General features: G+C 41.9%; 1 protein-coding gene and 1 non-coding gene across 7 annotated transcripts in view; both read right to left on the bottom strand.

Moving 5' to 3' along the window:
• Positions 1-8,859, bottom strand: part of ZNF280D (zinc finger protein 280D) — an 89,147-nt gene extending 80,288 nt beyond the window's left edge. Inside the window, exon 1 of one of the 6 annotated variants that reach the window (XM_036441032.2) lies at positions 8,682-8,859. The gene's annotated coding sequence lies outside the window, so the exon portion shown is untranslated. The remainder of the gene's footprint in view (positions 1-8,681) is intronic. The other 5 variants (XM_036441027.2, XM_045582251.1, XM_045582235.1 and 2 more) reach the window with 5 other exon arrangements.
• An 11,488-nt stretch (positions 8,860-20,347) lies between these two features.
• Positions 20,348-20,511, bottom strand: LOC118710889. Its single transcript, XR_004985587.1, has one exon. It is a non-coding gene; the product is annotated as a U1 spliceosomal RNA (small nuclear RNA).
• Positions 20,512-23,843: the final 3,332 nt, after the last annotated feature.

Raw genomic sequence — 23,843 nt, 5'->3', positions numbered from 1 at the left:
TTGTTATGTGAACCTTATCTCAATTTAAAAACATTGGTTCTGCCCTGACTGGTTCGGCTGGTTGGAGCATGAGCCCATAAACCAAAAGGTTGTGGGTTTGATTCCAGGTCAGGGTACATATCTAGGTTTTGGGTGCAATCCCTGGTTGGGGCGTGTATCGGAGGCAACATATCAATGTTTCTTTCTCATATCCATGTCTCTCTCTCTCTCTCCATCTTCCTCTCTCTCTAAAATCAATAAATATCCTCAGCTGAGGATTTTAAAAAATAATTAGTTCTACCTTTACACTTCTCTTTTTTCCACATGTGAAATTGTCATCCTTAAGTCCTTGGAGTGTTCTTTTTTCAAGGTCTCCTTCTTTTGTTCCTCATATCTAATCAATGCCCCAGTCTTATAGAATCTTCCTTCAAAATATTTCTCACAACCACCCTCCTCTTTCCATTCACTAAATCAGCGTTTTTCAACCGCTGTTCCGCGGCACATGTTGCCTGGTGTGCCGTAGGTGCAGACAAGATAAGAATTTTATAATTTTTCACTATTTTGTTTACTTAATATTTCATAATAAAGTAATTATAAAATACTTTCTTTGTGTTTATTTGATTCCTATTCAAGAGAATTACTTTATATATAGTCAATATAGGCACAGAGTTAAATTTTTTAACATTTTCTAATGGTGGTGTGCCTCGTGATTTTTTTCATGAAACAAGTGTGCCTTTGCCCAAAAAAGGTTGAAAAACACTGCACTAAATACTTGTTCCAGCCCTTAACTCATACCTATTGTAATAGATTTACTTTATAAGATTCACTTTTAACATGGTCTCTGAGCATCCGGGTTTATCTGCTTTCATCCATGCAATATAGAACCACCAAATTAACAATTTCCAAAAATAATGCTTTCAATTATATCACTTATCAATTCCAAACTCTTCAATAACTTGTCACCAATCTATGCACAGCTGAGCTATTATACTCTTAGAGGGTTTCCAGAATGTAGTGAGGTAGAGTAGGTCAAAAGCTGTAGGAACTGGTGTGTCCACCAGTGGTTGGTGCTGCCAGGCGATAAGGCTAGTCTTGCACTATCGAGCCCAAGAAGAAGAGAATATATAATCCCAAAATAGAAAGGCTGAGATTAAAGTGAGGGAAGACGAAGGCATCATATCTTAGAAAATGAATATAACATCTGGCACCCAGTAAGTATAACAATAAATGAAATCAACTTTTTCTGAAACTCAATTTCCTCAATAAAGGATGGATAATGATGATATACCCATCTCAAAGAAGTATTTGTCTTGATGAAATATGATAACTGTGCATATACTTTATAACCTCTAAAATACCACAATGATTAGAAAGATATCTCTTGTGTTATAACTTCTCAAATGAACATAAATACTAACAATGAAGTGTCAAAAAAGTGGTGCTAATTTTCTATTTACATTTTTCTATTTAAAAAGTTGGAAGATTTGTTATTTATTTTTCCCATGTAACTTAAAAAAAGCCATCTCTATGTTTCATTTTGTTTATAAGGGATCTTTAGCAGTTGGCAATACTGTAGTATTGAAAAAAAAAGATAAAAGATAATCTATACCTTGAATAGGAAAAGCCAACTGAGGAATGAATGAGTAAACAAAGCAGAAAATAGGGATTAGAACATACCTAAAACTCCCAGACCTCTCTCAAAGCCTTTCAACCCTCTCAAGGTTTTGCATCTCAAACTTGCCAAAGGTAGCAATTACCTACCAAATAAGAAAAACCTACCAAATAAGAAAAAGTTAAGAGCAAATTATTTCAGACTAATGATCTTTGCTTTGGTTAGTAGTCCTCAAATGAAAAGCATTCAGGAAGTTGTCATACCGAAGAAATATTAAATTTGGCCCCAAATAAAAGTGTGTGATTAACTTCTAAGGATGAAATCTTTTCCTTTGAGTCCACAAACCCCTTCCAAGAAATTTTTAAAATATACATTAATTTACTTTAAAATGACTATAATAAAACTATTACATATTAGTATGTTTTAGGAAAAATATTTTCCCAAACAAAAAATTGAGAGAAATGGCACTGCTTTACATTTTTACAAATCTCATTAACATCTGTCTTTTTTTTTTAAAATATATATTTTTATTGATTTTTTACAAAGAGGAAAGGAGGATAGAGTTAGAAACATCGATGAGAGAGAAACATCAGATCAGCTACCTCCTACACACCCCCTACTGGGTATGTGCCCCCAACCAAGGTACATGCCCTTGACCAGAATCAAACCTGGAACTCTTGAGTCTGCAGACCTCTATCCACTGAGCCAAACCAATTAGGGCAACATCTGTCTTAATAAAAAGAGCTGGATTCTCTCATCTGCTTCTGCATTCAATCTGTTACATTATATTACTCTGTTGAACTGAAGAAAATGCAGCCTCCCAAGATAAATAGGTGGTAAAGGGAAAAACTTACAGAACCTTTGAAAGTGTCTCAGGACCTCAGACCACACTTAGATAATTGCTACACTAGATAAACTAAGTCAAAACCATTATTTAAAAGGCAGGCTAAATTACTATATTGGCTGTATTAGCTAGTCAAAATTTTGAATATACCAATCTAAAGAATAAAGTACTAATTTTAAACTGTTATATTCAGTTGATGAGTACAACACTAAGAAAAAGCACTTATTAATTAAGCAAGCATTAATTATGTATAAGGCACCGTGTTTAAAAACACAAATAAACAAAATAAACATCATTCCAAATATCACATATTGTTTATCATGGTGTACTACATCAGAAAAACAGAATGTTCACAAAATAATTGAAATAAAAAATATTTTTGGTTTAACCTCGTTCACCAAAAGGCCTAAATATTACATCCTGATCCTACAGTGTTCCTTTCAATCATGTTTCACTATGAAAAATCTCTAAAGGTAAAGTCTGAAAAGGGAAGAAAAAATAAAATTTTGAACTTGAAAAAATAACTTTCTAAGTACTACCTGCTTTCATTCAAGATGTAGTACAAAAGGCTGACAAACCTATCTTTACAGCAGGAGAGGCAGACAGGTTTAATGTGTGTGTTGGAAAAGGGTGGACCTCTGTATCTCACTGTCCAAATTAATCATTCACCTTCAGTATACTGTCAAGAGTCCATAGGAACAATTTTAGAGTGTTTTTATTTTTTTACTTTTTATTTTCTTTCTTGAGAAGTTATAGTTGTAAAGATTGATATTTTATTACTACCTTTAATGTTATCCTGAGATCCTCAAAAGCAAGGAAAAATTTATTACTTTTAAATAGAAAATTAATTTTATCTTATGATTACTATGAATGTTATAATTGTGTGAAGTGTGTTTAACATTTAGCATTCTATAATTCAATACCTAATATATTAATTTGTTATCTTTAAGAGTGAATATTTAAGACCCAACCCAAGGTTGGCCAAAACCGGTTTGGCTCAATGGATAGAGCTTCAGCCTGTTGACTGAAAGATCCCAGGTTCGATTCTGGTCAAGAGCATGTACCTTGGTTGCGGGCACATCCCCAGTGGGGGGTATGCAAGAGGCAGCTAATCGATGATACTCTCATCGATGTTTCTAACTCTCTCTCTCTCTTCCTCTCTGTAAAAAAATCAATAAAATATATATTTTTTAAAAAGCAGCAGCAAGGTTGGAGGCATCAACCAGAGACGCCCAAAGGCTCCTCTACCGACGGTCACTCTCTGCTCCCCCTTCTCCTCGGGCCCGAAGCTTTGCCCGAGCTCGATTGAGCTCTCCACGAGCCTTGAACCTCTGCTCGAGAAGGGGGAACGAAGAGCGACCGTCAGTGGAGGAGCCTTCGGGTGTCTCTGGTTGATGCCTCCAACCTTGCTTCTTTATAGCCATTTCTGGGCGTTCCTCTGTTCTCTGTAGGTGTCACCAATGGGTCTTCAGTGTGTCTTATCAGTGGGTCTCAGGCTTGTAACGGTTCTGGTTCCAGGCGGGGGTTGCTAGGGTGTTCACACAGTTGCTGCGGTGTTCACCCAGTTACTAGGAGTAATATTCACTCTTGAATATAACAAATTAATATATTAGGTTTTGAATTATATAACGCTAAATGTTAAACACACTTCACACAATTATAACAATGAGTCTACAGAATCCTTTTATTAATCTAAGATACATTATGGGATCTTCGTGATTTCAGTTTTCCTACACCTTGAAATATTTCATTAATTCCATCAACTTAGATTTCACCATTGCACATCAATTATTACCAACTATGCTTTAAAAAAATAGAACTAACATAGTAAGAAAATAGAAGACGGGTTTAGTTGCCTAGAAGGATAATCCACAGGTGAAGTAAATCATCATTAATAAATTATACTTCATTTTCTTATTTTTTTTTCAGTTTATTGTTTAGCACAAAATATTGCATCCCCTTTCAAAAAAATGAAAGGCATAAAAGACTGAAGACATCTTTGTGGTTTGTGTTGGGAGGAAAAACTTTACTTCTACCCTTTTAGGTTGCAGTAGCTGGGGACCTTCAACTTGAACTAACAAAAGAGAAAAAGCAGACAAGTTTTATTAATGTTTACATGCATGAGAGTTCACTCAACAGGGGTAAAATTCAAAGCAGTAGTTAGGCTTAGGGGCTTATATACCATTTTAAAGAAAAGAGGACTTGAGCTTTGAGAGACAAATCAAAGGGAAGTACTAACTAGAACATATATTAAAAAAAATAATGAAATATAATGAAAGACAAAGGTTATTTTAGTTAGGTCTGTTTATGCAAACTCGCTCAGCATCAAGTCTCCATCTCAAATGATAAGTGTCTCTTTCCTTCCTGTATGGGGAGAAGGGTATGACACAAAAGGAAACTTATGCTCTACTTTAGGCCAACAATGGGAGGCAGAAAACTTTTTATCTGTTGATTCTCAATTGCCTTCTGTTCCAACTAATCTTTATGTCAAAGTGACACATAATTGGATGGCATATCCTGATCCTCTTCATCTGCTTTTAGTTTTCACGTTAGAAATTCAGAACTTCTTTTCTACCCATAATAGGACAAAAGAAAATTAACAAAGGAGACATTTCACAATTATTAGATGAACCTAAAGACCAAGGCAAAGATGGAAAGCCAACACTTCAGACGCTAATGACAGAGAAATTTGGGAAATCTCAGACTTAGTCTTCAGATAAGATATCCAAAACAGCGGAATCCGGTTTGGCTCAGTGGATAGAGCGTCAGCCTGCGGACTAAAGGGTCCCAGGTTCAATTCCGGTCAAGGGCATGTCCAGTGGTTGCGGGCACATCCCCAGTAGGGGGCGTGCAGGAGGCAGCTGATTGATGACTCTCTCTCATCAATGTTTCTAGCTCTCTATTCCTCTCCCTTCCTCTCTGTAAAAAAGTAGTAATATATATATATATATATATAAAAAAGATATCCAAAACAAATTTTCCCCAACTCAACAATCAATGAGTGAACAATATGCTTCTAAGAACTAAAAGTAACTTCTCATCTACTGTCACATATGAACCTGGAACATATTTATCTTGTAAATACTGATTTGAGATATCAAATACTTCCTTAATAAGTCCTAGCTTATCATTCCTTTTGGGTCTTCATTTTTCATGTACATCATCAATGAAATATTTGAATGTTCTGAAACCTTTGATGGTTCATAATTTTATTGGAGGGTAGGCATCTTCTTTGCTTCATAATTGCAAGGTATTTTCAGTTTTAGATTTGCAGACACCAATTAGAATAATCAATCCAATGAATTAAAAAATTTCTGTATCATATTTCCTTCTTGTCACCATTGTATACATCTGTGTTCAACACTTGTTCACTTCTGAACTGTATCAAGTTAAATTTTAGAACACACATGAAGGATGGTCATATGCCCTTTTAGCAAAACAGCATGGTTTGCATTCTTTTTTTTTTTTTTAATATATTTTTTATTGATTTTTTACAGAGAGGAAGGGAGATAGAGAGTTAGAAACATCCATGAGAGTCATCGATTAGCTGCCTCTTGCACACCCCCTACTGGGGATATGCCTGCAACCTTGACAGGAATCTAACCTGGGACCCTTCAGTCCCCAAGCCAATGCTCTATCCATTGAGCCAAACCGGTTTCGGCTGGTTTGTATTCTTGTAAAAATATTGCATAATGTATAATATGAAATACACTGTATGACTTAAGTAAGTAATCCTGCCAAAAATATTAAGCCTGATATATTCAAGGAATACAGGTAATTGAGGGTACAAAGTAAACCCAAAGAAAAGGACAGTCAATAGAATACAGAATGTGGGATATGCGACAAGATCACTGGCGTAGATCACTGGCGTAGTCTCTTCAAAAGGTCTATGTCATCACACACACACAGAGACGGAACAACACTAAATTAAACAAATAAATGTAATGCATGATTGGATATTGATAAACAATTAAAAAGAATATTTGGGGAATTACATATACTAGATTGTAGGAATTAACTTTGATTGTGGCATTGTGATTATATAGAAAATTGTCCTAACCTTATAATATACATACTGACACACATACCTTACACTTCAGTGTGAATAGTCATATCCGCAATGGACTTTTGAGAACGTTCATCAAAGAGAATGTGAAATGAGCCCAGTGAGTGCAGTGGTTGAGCATCCACAAAGGAGCCACATGCCCAGGTTGTGGGCTCCATCCCCCCAGTAGAGGGTGTGCAGGAGACAGCTAATCAATGATGTTCCTCTCTTATTGATGTTCCTATCCATTCCTCTCCCTCTCTCTCTCTAAAAATCACTAAATATATGCTGATTTTTTTAAAGATGGTGAAATGGGTAAATAAAGCAAATGTGGCAAAATGGTAATAACTATTAAAACTTTGGAGTAGGTACGGTATGTGTTCAAATGTGCCACCTTCAACTTTTTCAGTTTGGAGGGAAAATACGGTAACATGGAAAATTAAAAACAAAATGGTTGCAAGGTTCAGAAATTAATTCTTAAACTGTAAAACAAGTGGCAATTGAGTAGTATCTAAATTGTGTAGGTGAGCCTCCTTGCCTCTTCTCACTACTCACTCTTAAAAGACAAAACGTACTTGAACACTAAATGAGAAATCAGACCTAAAGTTCTAGAACTGGCTCTATCACTTCCCAGCCATGAGCTCATTAAAGAACGATCTCCCTCCCAAGCTGGTTTGGCTCAGTGGATAGAGCATCCGAGGGCAGACAGAAAGGTCCTGGGCTCTTGAGTCTTGGGCACATGCAGGAGACAGCCAATCAATGATTCTCTCATCATTGATGTTTCTCTCTCTCTCCCTGTCCCTCTTCCTTCCTCTCTTAAATCAATAAAAATATATTTTTAAAAAACACAACTCTCGCTGAAACCGGTTTGGCTCAGTGGACAGTGTCGGCCTGCGGACTGAAGGGTCCCAGGTTCAATTCCAGTCAAGGGCATGTACATTGGTTGTGGGCACATTCCGGGTGGGGGGTGTAGGTCTTAGGGGGTATCAATGGCAGATACAAATGTTCGATACTTGTGTAAGGTTATTTGCACTAATGTTTTAAAACATCCAAAGCCTTTGATTTTCTAAGCAGAACCTGCGCCTTCGCAGGCACAGCAAGCAAACCCCCTCCCCCCCCAAAATGCAGGACACCTGGCAGACATGCCCAGAGGCAGCTTTTGTAGATAGGACTCTTTCCAATGTGCTGTGTAATAGCACTAAAAGGCGTCCAATTCTTAAGACACAAACCAAACCTGAAAACCATAAACAAATTAAAAATAGATTATAAATTAGAATTAAAAAAAAAAAAAAGCCCACACTAAATCTTTGCAACACAGAGAGAGAACCCCTTGTGGGAAGGTCTGCCGTGCTTGCGGAGGGGGTTCACTCAGACTTCTCTCCTCTCCAGCAGCTTCCTCTGGAAAGCGGGGTGACTTGGGACAACTCGGGAGCAGCCCCGGGCATCGCCAGGGCCTGAGAAGACCTCAGCGTGAGCCCGTCCGCTCCGCCTCCGGGGTGCAGCCTGCGGGCTCATCGGAAAACCGTCCCCGAGGGCGCGTCCCCCCCCCCCCGCCCCGGGGCCCTTCCTCCGGAGACAATGAGACGGGACGGGCAGGGCACAGCCTGGGGCCGGCGGGGGGGTGTGCGCGGGCCGCGCCTGCCGCCTGGGCGGGGACCTGGGCCGCGGCTCCCCAACGCCCGCGAGTTCGAACCGCCCGTCGTCTCTGCCGACGCCCAGGAGGCTCCGGGGGAGGCCGCCGCCAGGGGAGCAGGCTCTCCGCCCAACACCGGCCCCAAATGCGCAGAGACGACGACGGGACCTGGCTCCGGAGAGGAAAGCCACCGCCAGGCTAGGGCCGCCAAGGCTAACGGCCTCGGAAAGGGAGGGGGGGCAGGAGGCGGAGGAGGAGGCGCAGGAGGCGCAGGACGAGGCCCAGGAGGCGGCCTGGGCGGCGGCGGCGGCCTTCGCGGTCCCGGCCTACGCCCGGCTCGGCCGCTGCGCCACGCCGGGAAACCTCCCACGCCAGGGCCGGCGCAAGATGGCGGGCCGCCGGCCGCCGCGCAGCCGCCGGCCCCCGTCCCCGCTCCCTGGCTGCTCCCGGCGACCCGCGCCGGCCTCGACACCCCCGGCCCGGCGCCCCCGGAATGAGGCGGCGCCGGCCGCGCGGGAGGGCCTCTGCCTGCCGCGGCGCGGGGCGGGCGGGGGCGGGGGGCGCTTACCGTGAGCGGAGCGGAGCGGCCCGACTGGGGCCCTGAGGAGGAGGAGACAGAGGAGGAGGAGGAGGAGGAGGAGGAGCGCCAACGGCTACACGGCCGCGACGGCGGCGGCTCCCATTGCGGAGCGGGCAGCCGAGCCGCGGGGAGGGGGCCGAGGGGTTCGCGAGGAGCCCGCGCAGTGCCTCATGGGTAGGCTCCGGGCCGGCCGGGTGAGTCCGGGCTCCCGGTCTTCTCGGCGACCCGGAGGCGGGCTGGCATGTGCGCCGCTACCTCGAAGGCCGCCCGCCCGCCCGCCCCGCCACGCGCCCGCCTGGGGCGAGGCCCTGCCTGCCGGGCTGCTCCCCAACCCGCCCCGGGGCAGCGACCCCGAAGTCGGGGCTGCAACGAATCCGAAGGCTCGTGGAGACATGCGTTGGGGGCCTCCCTCTGTGTAACAGCTACTTCTCCGCAGGCTTGGGAAGGAAGGGAGAGGGGCTCCCCTGAAAAGCAGCACAGGGCCTAAGGCGCGAAAACATCACCCAGAGGAGAAAAAACATCACCCAAAGGAGAAAAAGAAGGGCAGTCGTGTTTTTACTAAATTTGTTTCAGACACACTTTTGCTTGTGTCTCCTCTAAATCCCTAACCCTGTCGTATGCATGCCCATACTAACGAAAGAAAAAAAAGTTAAGAGATGTGCATCTACAAGAACATTTGCCAAGAAACTGCTTGCACGCATGCTTCATAGGCACAGTATTCTGACCTGGAAGGAAAGCCTCCTCTCCCGGTTGTCTTCACAGTATCAGTGGCAGTGATGGCCCAGATCTCAAGAGTGACCTGCATTTGAAATCCTTGCCTCTTGTTAGATTCTGAACATACACACGTGATCACTGCACACAAAATTCAATCAACTGAATACTACTATTCTTCCTACCTATTTGAATTAGTTTCTTCTTCCTCATTATGACTGCTCCAAGCTCTTCTCTGCTGTTTATCATTGTAGTTCCTTCCTTACTGATTACCATTCCAGGATCCATCTTCTCAAAAGGTGACTTGCATCACCCCTCGAGGACTGGTCTGGCTGCAAATAACCAGGACCCCTTTTCCCAACTGGGCCAAGGATATCCTACCCAGTTTTCCCTTTCTTGCTGACCTTGAAAATACATTTTATAGGAAAAAACACAAAAGAAAATAACAAACATGGAAAGCTAAATAGTCAAAAGTCTAGGAACAATTATAGCTCCTACTATTTGAAATATAGTGACTTAGCAAAGCATGTTAAAGTATGAAAGTGAACTTGAGATTTTACTCTGTATTCTAGAGCCTGTCCTCAATTTGAAGAGACAGAAACTTAAAGTTGTTAGCCCTGTTAACATAAAAACATTCAAACCTGTAAAAAAAAAAAAAAAAAAAAAAAGTTTATTTGAGCCAAACTGTCAACAATTACCAGGAAGCAGAATCTCAAAGGATTGGGATAACACTCCAGAGAATGGTGGTTTTTCATCTATTTTTATACATTGCAGTCAAAGGAGGAGACGTGGGTGGGTTACATGAAATCCATTGGTTATAGATTAGAGAGGTGAGAAAAAGCCAAGTGGGAAACTTCTAGGATTGGATAAAGAGTAAAATGATAGACACATACTTCTTTTACTTAGGTGGGTACAAGATAATTAATAGTCAACGACATGATAATAACAACAAGGAATTTATGGTCTCCTGACCTGGTGCCCAGGGCATTTGGTTGTGGCCTGAAGGATCCCAAAAAAGGGAAGTTATAAGTTACCTGACATTTTAAGGATATGTTACCATAGACACAAAAAGACAGATCAACTCAGTTAAGGTAAAGGTTGACCTTGTCAGGGAAGATACTGGCCTAGGATACCTACCATAACTTTTAGTTTAATTTCAGACCATCCTTTGTGGTTACTTTAGGACTGAGATTGCAAGACTGCCATGCAAGCCTTCCATGAGCTTGTCAGGTTAGCATGTAGTCCCTTTGAGCTAATTTAAATCCAGGGGAATGATTCATGCCAACCAAACTAGAGACTAATATGTAAACCAAAATCCCAATTTAGTCCTTTAGTTTTCTTTCCTGAAAAACAACTGCCATGAACATCAGAAAAATCTGGTCAAACATTGTCACTCAAAAGAAACATTTACCAGTACTTGAGAATCCAAAATATAAAGGATGTCCGATGACTATGCAATCAATACTCAGGAAGTAATTTGGATGATTTATTTGACTTCTCAATACTTAAAACTCCTCCCCTTGACTTCTAGAGCATGTGTCTCTTGATTCTCTTGACTTACTGTCCACACCTTCCCATCATTTTTTAAGAGTTTCTCTTCCACTAATTTGTATTGTCTGCCCCTTTCCATTCTGTACACAACTAAGTCTCCTAATAGTACTCTGTCCTTAAGTGAGATCATGTTTCAACTTTTCTCTGAGTGTAATGTATATAGGTGATCTCCCAGCTTCCATTCTACAACTCTGTTCTCTTCACTCGGGCAATTTGGGTGGAAATACCACCCCCAACTCCAAAATTGATCCCACTAGCCTAAATTTATCAGAATCACACGTTCCTCCCTTTGAACCAGTTTTTGCTTCAAAAGCCAATGGGAGTGAAGCACAGGACTTTTGTGTCAACAAAAGAGATTTTTCTTTCTCTGGGTGATAGGGTGTTCAAGTGTGAATACTGGAAGAGTTACAAACTGCGCGCTCGCGCGCGCGCGCGCGCGCGCGCGCTCTCTCTCTCTCACTTGTGAAAGCCAACTGAGAATAAGACTAACATGTGAGGGAGAGCTGGGCGAATCAGAATCAATCACAGAAGAGAATTATCATAAACTTTCAAATCATATCCAACAAGAACCCATCCTACCTCTAGACTTCTCTGTTATATGAGCCAATAAACTCCCTTTCTGTTTAAGCCACCGTAGCATAAAAATTATTTTTAGCTGAAGGCATTTGAATTCCTGAAATCCCTTATCTGCCTTAAAGGCAGAGCCTCCCCACAAAAAACAAACTCAAAAATCTCCTCCTAGGGAGCAGCTAGGAAAGATTGATTCATATCTTTAGAAACTATGAGAATTGTCACCACACCTAAACCACTACATTGTCACAAACTATCTACAATCTATTCCCCTAAGGGCCCATTTATCTTTCCAAAAGTTTCTGGTTTTCCCTCTTTTCCCCTTCCACCTCCTAAAAAGTGGCCTTGTTTTCACATGTCCTTTTACCCCTCCCCTTCACCTATTGAAAGGATATATAAGCCTTCAATTCTAATCACCCCTGGGATTCACATTTTTTGTGTGAATTCCCCTACATACAATAGTATGTGATTAAAATGTTTTTTCGCCGAGACCGGTTTGGCTCAATGCCGAGACCGGTTTGGCTCAATGGATAAAGTGTCGGCTTGGGGACTGAAGGGTCCCGGGTTCGATTCCGGTCAAGGGCATGTACCTTGGTTGCGGGTATATCCCCAGTAGGGGGTGTGCAAGAGGCAGCTGATCGATGACTCTCATCGATGTTTCTAACTCTCTATCTCTCTCCCTTCCTCTCTGTACAAAATCAATAAAATATATTTAAATAAATAAATAATAAATAAATAAAATGTTTTTTCTCTTGCTAGCCTGTCTTTTGTCAGTTTCATTCACAAGCCTCCCAAAACTAAATCTAAGAAGGTAGAGGAAAAGATTTTCCTTTCTGACAAAGCCTATTTGAGTTGGGTTTTCTGTTCCTGCAACTGAAAGGAACTGTGGTGTAAACAATGATAAATATTTACCATCTTATTTCCCCCCCCCCCACTTGTACCTAGGAATCCCACAGTTCCTAGCTTCTACATTCCCTTACTTCTACATTCCTGCCAGTGGAATGTATAATAGATAAAAGCAGTGGTTGCCCAATCTAAGCCTGACCCTTAAAACTTTCAGTGATTTATAGTTCCTTTTTGTTGTTTATACATCGGTCTGCCAGATACAGAAAACTCTAAGGCTGAGGAACTAAGGGATGACAGCAAGAAGAGATGGAAGAACCCTAGGATTCTTTTTATTTTTATCCTCACCTGAGGATGATATCCTTTCATTAATGAGAGAGAGAAAGAAAGGGAGAGAAAAAACTATCAATGTGAGAAAGAAACATTGAGAGGTTGCCTCCTACACACATCCCAACCAGGGATTAAATGGGCAACCTAGCTATGTGCCCTTTCTTGGAAGCGAACCCGCAACATATTGGTGTATGGGATGATACTCCAACCACTTAGCCACCCAGCCAGTGCAACACTGTTATCTTACCTAATAATATCTTACCTATTAATAGAGAAACATGTAAATTGACCATACCTCCACTAGGCCCACAGCCAATCAGAGTGAGTATACAAATTAACCCAACAAAGATGGAGGTTAATTTGCATACATACCTGGGTCCCTGGAATCTTCTTGGCACCCAGGTCACTCCCAGCTGGGCATCAGCCACTGGAGGGGCCAAGCCTGTGATTGGAGGGGCAGGGTAGGGGAGAGGGGGGTTATTTCCCAAGCCTAAAGCCTGGGGCTTGGGAAGGGGCCAAGCCTGTGACTAAACGCAGACCATCCAGAAGTCAGCGCTGGGTTGCCCAACTTCAGCCTGGTGACCCAACTCTGACTGCTCAGGTGGCTGAGATCCAGAAAGTGAGTCAAGGTCTGATCTGCAGCCTCAGTGGAAGCTGTTGATCAGTGTACTTACCACTGTCTTTCTCTCCCTCTCTCTTTCTGATCTTCGCCAGCAGCCAGGCTTTTCTTTCTCTCCCAACCCTCCCCCGGGGCTGCTGTTAAGCCCCACCACTTTCAAGCCCAGAGATAAGCCTGGAGATACTGATTGGCATAGGAACTGACCAGTGAGAAACAAAGGTGGGTACTGTGGGGGAGCCAATGACTATCTAGGAGGCAGAGCTTTTGATGCTGACTGGCATAGAAACCAACCAATTAGAACCAAAAGTGGGTGCTATGGGGAGCCAATGGCTGTCTAGGAGGCGGAGCTTTTGACACTGACTGGCATAGGAACTGACCAATCGGAACCAAATTGGCCAGGAGAGGAGGGCAGTTGGATGTGACATCAGGCCTGCAGGAAAAAGTTAGGGGCAATCAGGCAGGGAGGCAAGTGAGCAATTAGGAGCCAGTGGTCCCAGATTGTGAGAGGATGTCTGACTGCCAGTTTAGGCCCGATCCCTGTGATCGGGCCTAAACTGGCAGTCAGACATACTGCAAGGGGTCCCCAATTGAGAGGGTGCAGGTAGGGTTGAAGGAATCCTCCCTCTGTGCACGAATTTCATGCACCGGGCCTCTAGTTCTTAATATTTGCATGAGCACATCTACCACACTCATTGGGCTGATTAGAGCAAAACATAAACCTTTGTTGGGTTATGACACTGAGATTTGAAGGTCAATATGTCAACATAAGAACTCCAAAATTGTAGAAAAAAAATTTAAGTGCTTATTTGAGACAAGCTGACATATGCTGGGGAGCAAGATCTCAAATGCTCCAAAGAATAACAGTTTTGAAGCTTCTTTTATGCATTTGAAATTTAGGAAGGAACCTATGCAAAGTGGAGATTGGATTACAGGATAATTAACATATTATGTGCTGTTTTGAGGATGGTTATTTCAAAGGTATGTTAACCTAGATGACGAGAAACAATGGTTGGAGTTTGTTTAGGCCAAAAATGAACCTTTTACTAAAGAAGTTATATGCCAGGTTTCAAGATGGTGGTGGAGTAGGTTTATCTTTCTTGCACCTCCTCCCGGAAACAAAATGGAAATAAAAACTAAATTGGGGAACATTCACCCTGAATTACCAACTGAAGACTAGAGGAAGAGGAGCCTTCTAACAAGGAAGGGCAGAAACTACTTTTAGACTGGTCGGAAGGGCAGCGTCTCTAGAGGGGCTGGCGCAGCTCCCACAGGTGGCAGGCTGAGGGTGAGGAGGAATATCTCGGCTTCTGGGGGAAAGAGGGAGGGCTCCCTCAGCGGATCGAGGCCCAGACCTCAGGCTGAGCTCCCCATGCCAAAGCACAAGAGCCTTGGACAGGGGCCGGCATACCATCCAATGCTGAAAGGGTGTGGAGCCACTACCAGGGAAAGAGGGAGTCTGCTGGAGACAAAGCCATTTTTTTTTTTTTTAAATCAAAGCACTAGATTTTTGTTTGCAACCACTCACCTGAGGCTTTTGTGGAAGGAGGGCACGGCAGACATGAGTCATTTGAAGAGAGGCTGGGGTGGCAGGCATTGGGGGGGAGCAGTAAAAAAGCAGCAGCTGGAAGGCCTGCACTCAGTTATGCCCCTTACTGCAGCAGCTTTTTTCCCTGACAGTCTCAAGCCCCTCCAAGCAATAACAGCCTACAGAAAGGCAAATACCCTTGAAGATACAACTTGCCCCACCCTCAGGAATCCCACTTGCCCCGCCCTGCATCTAGATCCTAGCTCAGGAGGCAACAGCAGAGGCCAAGCCTATTGGTCTGGACAGTCCCAGGCCATCAGTGTCTGGCTTTGGGGTGGGGCCATTCCCCCACTGTCCAGGAACCTGATTGGTACCTCTGCTTCACGGAGAGCTGATAGAAACTCCCAGCTTCCAGCAGTCCCCACTGGATTGCGTATGAGGGGCTCCGCTGGATTCAGGGAAATATTCTGAGACAGACTCCAATGTGTGGCTCTGGGATGGGGGAACAGACCCACCATCTTCCCTGAAATCTGAAGGGGACCTCCCCCTCACATGAAACCCAGTTGTGTCAGCCTCCCAATTCCACCAAAGCCCTTTCAGAAACAGTCTTTCCAGTGACCAAGTTTGATAGATGGCTGGCATGGAGGCAGAGCTCGAGTGCCTTGGGATATTTGCTGATTGGCCCCTGGCCCCCCAGGCTGCTAACAACTTGGCCCTAGAGTGCAGACTGGCCCCTTCAGCAAGCCAAGCCCTGTGGAGGCAGCAATCAACTGTGGATCATTGAAGCTTCCAACAGGTTGCCCAGAGCTAAACATGTACAGCTTCTGACTGTGGCTAGCACCAAAGTACCCCCCAGGGGACCCAGGTATGGCATACAAACCAGCCTCAGTCGACATGAGGGCAGGATCCAAAGGTAGCTCTCATGTGGCACAAAACTTTGTTAAAACAAACGCTACTTTGCTTCTTTGTTTTGTTTTGTTTTTTTTTTTGCATTATTTTTTTTATTGCTTTGTTCTTATTTTTGTCACTCTTTGGTCTTTCATAACTTTTATTCTTCTCTTTCCTTTTCTTACTCTATTTTTTATTCTTCCTTCTTTCTTCTCTTTTTTCCCTTTCTTATTTTTCTCTTCAGTCTTTCTCTTTTTTCCCTTTCTTAATTTTCTCTTCAGTCTTTCTCTTTTTTCCTTTTCATAATTTTCCCCTTTTTTATACCATTTTCCTTTCCCTATTCTTTATTCTCGCCTTTCTTTCCTTTCATATTATTTTTCTTCACTTTTAATTTTTTTTTTTTTTTTTTTTTTTTTTTTTTTTTTTTTTTTTTTTTTTTTTTTACTGAGAGGAAGGGAGAGGGATAGAGAGTTAGAAAAATTGATGAGAGAGAAACATCAATCAGCTGCCTCCTGCACGCCTCCTACTGGGGATGTGCCCGCAACCAAGGCACATGCCCTTGACCAGAATCGAACCTGGGACCCTTCAGTCCACAGGCCAACACTCTATCCACTGAGCCAAACCGGTCAGGATTTTTCTTCCACTTTTTTCTTCTCATATCTTTTTTCTTTTCTTGTATTCTTGTTCTATTTTGTTTTTTCTAATTCTTTTTCCTTTTGTGATATTGTTGTTGTATGGGGTCTTTTTGTGTGGTTTTGTTTTGTTTCTTGTTTTGCTCTGTCAGCACCTGCAGAACAACTCACATTATTTGGTTGGGGCTGAGCCTCACAGTCAGCCAGCCTGCAGAGAGATCCCACTTATGAGTGGGACAACAAAAATCAAAACCCAACAACATAAGGAGAGATGAAATAATCCATACAAGGGAAATTCCTAGAGGATCCAGCTCAGGAGATCAAAGACACTCACTACTAGGTCCCAAAAGATACTCCCTACATAAGGTCATCCCATGAAAACTGGGAGGCATAGCAATTCTAATACATAGAATCAAACACAGAGACAGCAAAATGGGAAGACAAAAAAACAAATCCCAAATGAAATGGAGGCAAGCAATTTATCAGGTATAGAATTCAATGTAAAGGTTATAAGCATGCTCAAGGAACTTAGTGGAAACTATTATACAACAGCATGGAATGAACAAGAACCAGTTGGAAATGAAGAATATCATATCAGACATCAAGAACACACTAAAACTAGATCGAATAAAATTTTGGATCAAATTAGTGATGTGGAAAACAAGGTGGGGAAAAACACCCATTAGAGCAGGAAAATTTTTTTTTTTTTTTTTAGGAAAAAAAATTTTTTAACGCAGGAGGATAGCTCTCTTTGGGACAACATATAATGTAACAAAGTTTGAATCACAGGCTTCCCATAAGGAGAAGAATATAAGCAAGGGATAGAGAATTTATTTAAGGAAATAATGACAGAAAACTTCCCTAACCTGGTGAAGGAAAAGTCACAGAAGTTCCAGAAGTACAGAGACCCAATCAAGAGGTTGAGCATTGACCCATGAAGAAGGAGGTTACAGTTTGATTCCTGGTCAAGGCACATGCCTGGTTTGTGGACTCAAACCCCTATAGGGGTGTGCAGGAGTCAGCAAATCAATGATTCTCTCTCATCATTGATTATTCTATCCTTCTCACCCTCTCTCCCTCTCTGAAATAAATAAAAACACATGTGTGTGGTTTGTTTGTTTTTTAAAGAAGAACACTAAGAGACCCACACTAAGACACATCATAATTAAAATAACAAATATTAAAAATAAAGCAAGAAACTTAAAGACAGCAAGAGAGAGACGGAAAGTTACAGACAAGGGAGTTCCCATTAGAGTGTCAACTGATTTCTCAACAGCTAGGGCTGTTGGTGATTTTTTAAATGTAATTTGCCAGGTACTACCAGAAAGAGATTAGCATAGAATAGAATTAAGTGGTTTACAAGCAGAAATGAAAGGGAATAGAGGAAGTCCCATCTTTGGGGGCTTTGCAGGGTTGGAAAACACATTACTTCCAAAGAGAGAGATGCAAAAGGCTTTGAGCAAAAAAGCCCTAGTAGGATTTCAACAAAATGTCTCAGTCCTTAGGATAAAATCAGACTACACATGGTGTATCTGGGAGCAACTATTGTTGCATATAGCCTCAAAGTAGCAGCTATTATTCCCACCCCCCCAAAAAATTGATACATTTAAACGTATACCATGATGATTTTAAATATATATCCATTGTGAAATGATTACCACAATCAGGGTAATTAGCACAATCATCACCTCACATAGTTACTGTGTGTGTGTGTGTGTGTGTGTGTGTGTGAGTGTGTGGTGAGAAAGCTTAAAATCTACTCCCTTAGCAAATTTCAAATATACAATACTGTAGGTATTATGCTGTGCATTAGATTCTTGGAACTTAGTCATCTTGTAATTGAAAGCTTATATCCTTTACCAGCATCTTCCCAAAGCAGCAGCTATTAAATTGAGAGATTTGGTAAAGAAAGTAGAGAAACAAGGCAGCTTTTAGAACTATGTCTCCAGAGGGAATATTGTTGGTGCTTCAACCAATTCCTTCTGGATACTTTGTGTGTGTGTGTGTGTGTTTTAAATATATTTTATTGATTTTTTTACAAAGAAGAGAGAGGGACAGAGTTAGACACATCGATGAGAGAGAATCATCGACCAGCTGCCTCCTGCACACCTCCTACTGGGGATGTGCCCGCAACCAAGGTACATGCCCTTGACTGGAATCGAACCTGGGACCCTTGAGTCCGCAGGCTGACGCTCTATCCACTGAGCCAAACCGGTTAGGGCTCCTTCTGGATACTTATCCACCTTTCTGGGGTGCTCCCTTTGCAGCAAGTTTCACTGGGCTCTTACATTCAACAGCCAGGATCTGCAGCTCTTCTTTAGAGCACTACACTTAGGCTATTGGAGTCACTTTGCCTGCCTTCACAGAGGCTGGAAGTACCTTGGGATTTACATGCCCTTAAGGCCAGCTCTTAACCAAGGACTGGTAAATGCAGGATTGTGAAAGCTCTAATTGCCCTGACTTAGATGGGAACAACTTTGAGACGTCATTTACAATCCAGAACTCCCCTCTAGAGTCAAGCTGACGCTATCTTCTGGGTCTTGTCTAAAGTTGTACCCTTGTCTATGTGCATATTCAACTATTCCTCAAGCTCCAAAGCCACCCTTCAGCTTTGTGATGCTTGCGTCTGGGAATCTTCAAGCCAATGTTTTGGTTTGCCAGCTGCTCCCTGCTACGTTCTGCTAATAGAGAACACTGAAAGGAGACTGCAAGGCTGTAGGAGGAAGAAAAGATTGCTCTTTCCTGTTTACTTCTAATTGCTTTATGTTCCCAATGAGAAATAGTGAAGGAAAAAAAAAAGAGTCACTATAATCAAGTAGGTTGAGGCACGAGGAAACGATTCTGTTCTTGTTTTAACTAGCTTGACAACTTAACTTTTCAACTTTTCAATCCTATGTCAAAGCCTAGGTATACATCAAACCTCCATATAACCCTCTATTTACGCCCCCAAAGGGGATAAGTGGACATCATATAACCTGTTGAGAGCCTGAAGAGAACAAAAAAGACAGAGAAAGGGTGAATTTGTTCCCTGTTTGAGCTGGGACGTCCACTTTCTCCTGTCATCAGATATCAAAGCTTCTGATTCTTGGGCCTTTGGCCTCAGAGTAGCACTTATACCACCAACTCCCCTGGTACTCAATCTTTGGATTTATACTGAATTATACCACTGGCTTTCCTGGTTCTCTCTCTCTCTCTCTCTCTCTCTCTCTCTCTCTCTCTCTCTCTCTATATATATATATATATATATATATATATATATATATATATGTGTGTGTGTGTGTGTGTGTGTGTGTGTGTGTGTGATATAATATATAATAATATATAAGTATGTAGAGAGAGGTTTATAATATTTTATATATGTAATTTTGTGTCTCTCCTTCTCATTTCCTAACAAGGGTGTGTTGTACAGTTATTCTTCTTCACTTATATCATTATATATTGGGTATAAGTCTAATGGGAGGAGTAGATTGTTTGTCTTTTTAGTTCAGGGGACATCAAACCAAGAGAATTCACATCTAGATCTGATGGAAAGATCTGTGCACCATCTGGGATTTTAAACAGATATAATGACTCATGGGCCTTTAGGCTATATCCTTTGGAGATGGATTACTACTGTAAGGGAATAGGAGAAAAATGGATATTTGGGACCAGAAGAGTGGATCAAGGCAGAGACAATTACTTAATTTCCTTCTTTGAACATTTTCCATTCCTCACACATTCAAGTGGCAGTATATAATTGATTCAGGTCAATGGAAGGTCATCAAAAGTAATTTGCACCAAAGGTTCTTGAAAGTGTGGTTCAGAGAACAGTATCATTCTATGACTTGTTTGTTTCTGGTCCATAACAAGGTAAATATAGCAAATCAAAGTGTTCAGAAACTTTTATAGAAATTTGACATTCTAACATTAGATGGTCATTTACAAAAAGTAATAATCTGCAACAGGATGGAAGGTTTTCTATTTTTTTATTTTATTTTTTATATGCCAGGGGAGAACACAAATGCAGTCTCCTACTATCACAAATTATGTAGTTGAGTTTCCCACAACTGAGGGAGTCACAGGGTTCAGCACATCAGGAGTGCAATGGATAAGGCTCATCCTGGGAAAACCACCTTCATGATTATGGTATCTCTCTTGCCAGGTAAGTATTGGAAGGTTTTTTTAAATGTGGTCCTTTGCTACAGATAGTTTGAGAAGCCATATTCGAACTTCTACCCTGACCTCTAAACCATCAACATTATTTCAAAATCTTTTTGTTCTTCAGTTGGCTAGGTTGAGAGGATCCACCATGGTATTTTGAAAGCCTAGAAGATGGTAGAAGTAACCTGGGTAAAAGTAACATGGGGCTTCTGAATGATGATAGAACAGAAACACTTCCCCCACCAAATACGTCAATCTATACTAGACTAGGAGGGAAGAAAGAAATAAACCTTAAAATGTTAAGTCACTGAGATTTGCAGGTTATTTATTTATTTATTTATTTTTGAGTAGCTAGTATTGGTTACCTAAATATAGTGTTACTGAATTTTCCTATGACATTGACTTTATTCTCTGTACTCCTGATTCATGAATTTAGATCTTCAGAGCACATCTCTCTTAAAAACCTTAGGATCATATAGCCAGTCACTTACTTAATAATGCTATTTGGATGTTTACAGGGTCTAAAAAGTCAACATTTTAAACCTTAATCTATTATGCTCCTACTTTTTCCCCTTCTCTATTCCATTCTGTTGAACCATATTGCCATTCCTCTGATTGTCCAACTCTAAAATGTAGGTGTAATCTCAGTTTACCATAACTAGTCAATCCTGTACTAAGTTCTAAATATGCTACATTCTTTACATCTTCCTTAGCCATTTCCTACCCTTCATTTGTTCCTCTACCCTATCTCAAGTGAGAAGATCTTCTATTGTATACTTCTGGAATTACTTCCTATTGTCATAAAATCACTTTCTAACAAGCAAATATAAGTATGCACTACCCATCTTTAAAAGTACATCAATTTTTTTCACATAGTCCTTAAGATAAAATTCATGCTCACTAACATGGCTTACTAATACTATGGATTGGATATTTCCATCTCCATTCTATTCACCTTCTAATTGGAGGTTATAAAAAGCTGAAAGCTATATTCTCCATAAAGCCTCACCACAAGAGTTCTAGATGCAGTTGGTTCTGCCAATCAGATGCACTTGCACTAAATTTGGAAGATGAAAATGAAATAGAAGCTGTCTTCTGTTATTATAGCTACTACTGGCAAGCATGATTTTGAAAGTGTGAGTGTTAGAGGCAATTGCAGCAGAGTAGCTGAGTTCTGGTATCTATTCACCAGTTGCATGGAAGTGAGAGCAATTGAGGCAACATCAATGGCAGCAGCGACAGATTCCTGACCCCCTTAGATCTCAGCTATGAAATCCTAACAGTCCTTTGACTTCTCTTCCTCCAGCCATTCCCTAATATTTTATGTATTAAACTAGAGGCCTGGTGCATGAAATTTGTGCATGGGGGGGGGGTGTTAGGGTGCTGCTCAGCCCAGCCTGCACCCTCTTCAATCTGGGACATCCCTCTCACAATCCAGGACTACTGGCTCCCAACTGCTCACCTGCCTGCCTGCCTGATTGCCCCTAACCACTTCTGCCTGCCATCCTGATCACCCCCTAACCACTCCCCTGCCAGTCTGATTGACACCTAACTAATCCCCTGCCATCCCAATTGCCCCCAACTAATCTTCCCTGCTGGCCTGCTCACCCCTAACTGCCCTTCACTACAGGCCTGGTTGCCTCCAACTGTTCTCTCCTGTAGGCCTGGTCCCCCCAAACTGTCCTTGCCTGCCAGCCCAGTCACCCCTAACTGCTTTCCCCTGCTGGCCTGGTCCCCTTCAACTGCCCTTCCCTGCAGGCTTGGTGACCCCCAACTGCCCTCCTCTGCTGGTCTGGTCACCCCTAACTGCCCTTCTCTGCAGGCCTGATCACACCCAACTGCCCTCTCTTGCAGGCCTGGTCCCTTCCAATTGCCCTCCCCTGCTGGCCTGATTGCCCACAACTGTCCTCCCCTGCTGGCTATCTTGTGGTGGCCATTTTGTGTCCACACGGCCGCAACCATCTTTGACCACATGAGGGTGGCCATCTTGTGTGTGCTGGAGAGAAGGTCAATTTGCATTGTCACTCTTTTATTAGATAGGATACCTTTCTAAAATACCTAAAGTAGTTTCTGTATTTCCTACATACACATCCTGTCCAATTAACATGAAAAACAAAGCTTTTTATGATCTAGTCCCCATTTTTCTTACTAATCTTAGGATACTCTTCCCCTGCCATTCAATACACATCCACTTCTGTATACTATAGCTGCGCCATGCTGAACTACTTTCAGATCTTCAAATGTGCTGTTTTCCTTATTCATGTTACCTGTCTTCAACTTTCTAACTCATTTATTCAAGATTCAACTTGAACCTTACCAACTCTGGAAAGCCTTCCTAATGTCGCTGCCCTCATCTGTAGGCTTATAGTTGAAATTTCTCATTCTTTTTTTTTTCTTGCCACATCGCATCTGATTTCATTACATATGTTTGAGACAATCCCCATTTTGATGGGGTAGAGACTTCCACCTCTGTAGAAACTGGATATGCCAGCTACTTGCTTTCCCACCTCCTTTGTAGTTAGGAATGTGCACATGATTTAGGATCTGCCAATAGGTCACATTATGAATTATCAATAGAAAGCTAATGGCATGAAAAAGCCTGTGTGTGTATGTGTGTGTGTGTGTGTGTGTGTGTGTGTGTGTGTGTGAGTGCGTTCACGTGTGCACATGCATGCATGCGTTTGCATAACTTTGACAATGTGTAGCAGTAGAGAAGTCACCTTACTCAGTGTTTACAGTGCCAAGAATTGTAGCAACAGTGGTGTGGGCAGTGTGAACTTGAGTGTTCTTGCTACTTACTGGCAAAAACATCAGTGTCCTCTCCAGTAGTACACGGTGTGATTTTGGAAGTAATTCCTGGCTGCATGGTTTTCATGACTTCCAGGATACATTAGGGTCTAAGAACTCCTAAATAAATTCATTTTCTGCTTAAATAAGGCAGAATCTGTTTGTATTGCTTACAACCAAGAACTTTTAATTTACATAATATTCTTTTTGGTCTCTCCCATTGCACTTAACATGTGTGAGTTTGGATTATTGTTCAGCAAATATTTTCTCCTGTATACTCTAAGTATACTTTTCTTTTCTTTTCTTTTTTAATATATATTTTACTGATTTTTTTACAGAAAGAAAGAGAGAGAAATAGAGAGAGGGATAGGGAGTTAGAAACATCGATCAGTTGCCTCTTGCACACCCCCTACTGGGGATGTGCCCGCAACCAAGGTTTATGCCCTTGACCGGAATCAAACCTGGGACCTTTCAGTTCGCAGTCTGACGCTCTATCCACTGAGCCAAACCAGTTTCGGCTCTAAGTATACTTTTCTGCCCTATTTGTGTTGTAC

This window comes from Pipistrellus kuhlii, unplaced genomic scaffold, assembly GCF_014108245.1.
Source record: "Pipistrellus kuhlii isolate mPipKuh1 unplaced genomic scaffold, mPipKuh1.p scaffold_m20_p_1, whole genome shotgun sequence".
Lineage (NCBI taxonomy): Eukaryota > Metazoa > Chordata > Mammalia > Chiroptera > Vespertilionidae > Pipistrellus > Pipistrellus kuhlii.
Note: the sequence above shows the minus strand (reverse complement) of the source record. Positions and strands in the feature narration are given on the sequence as shown.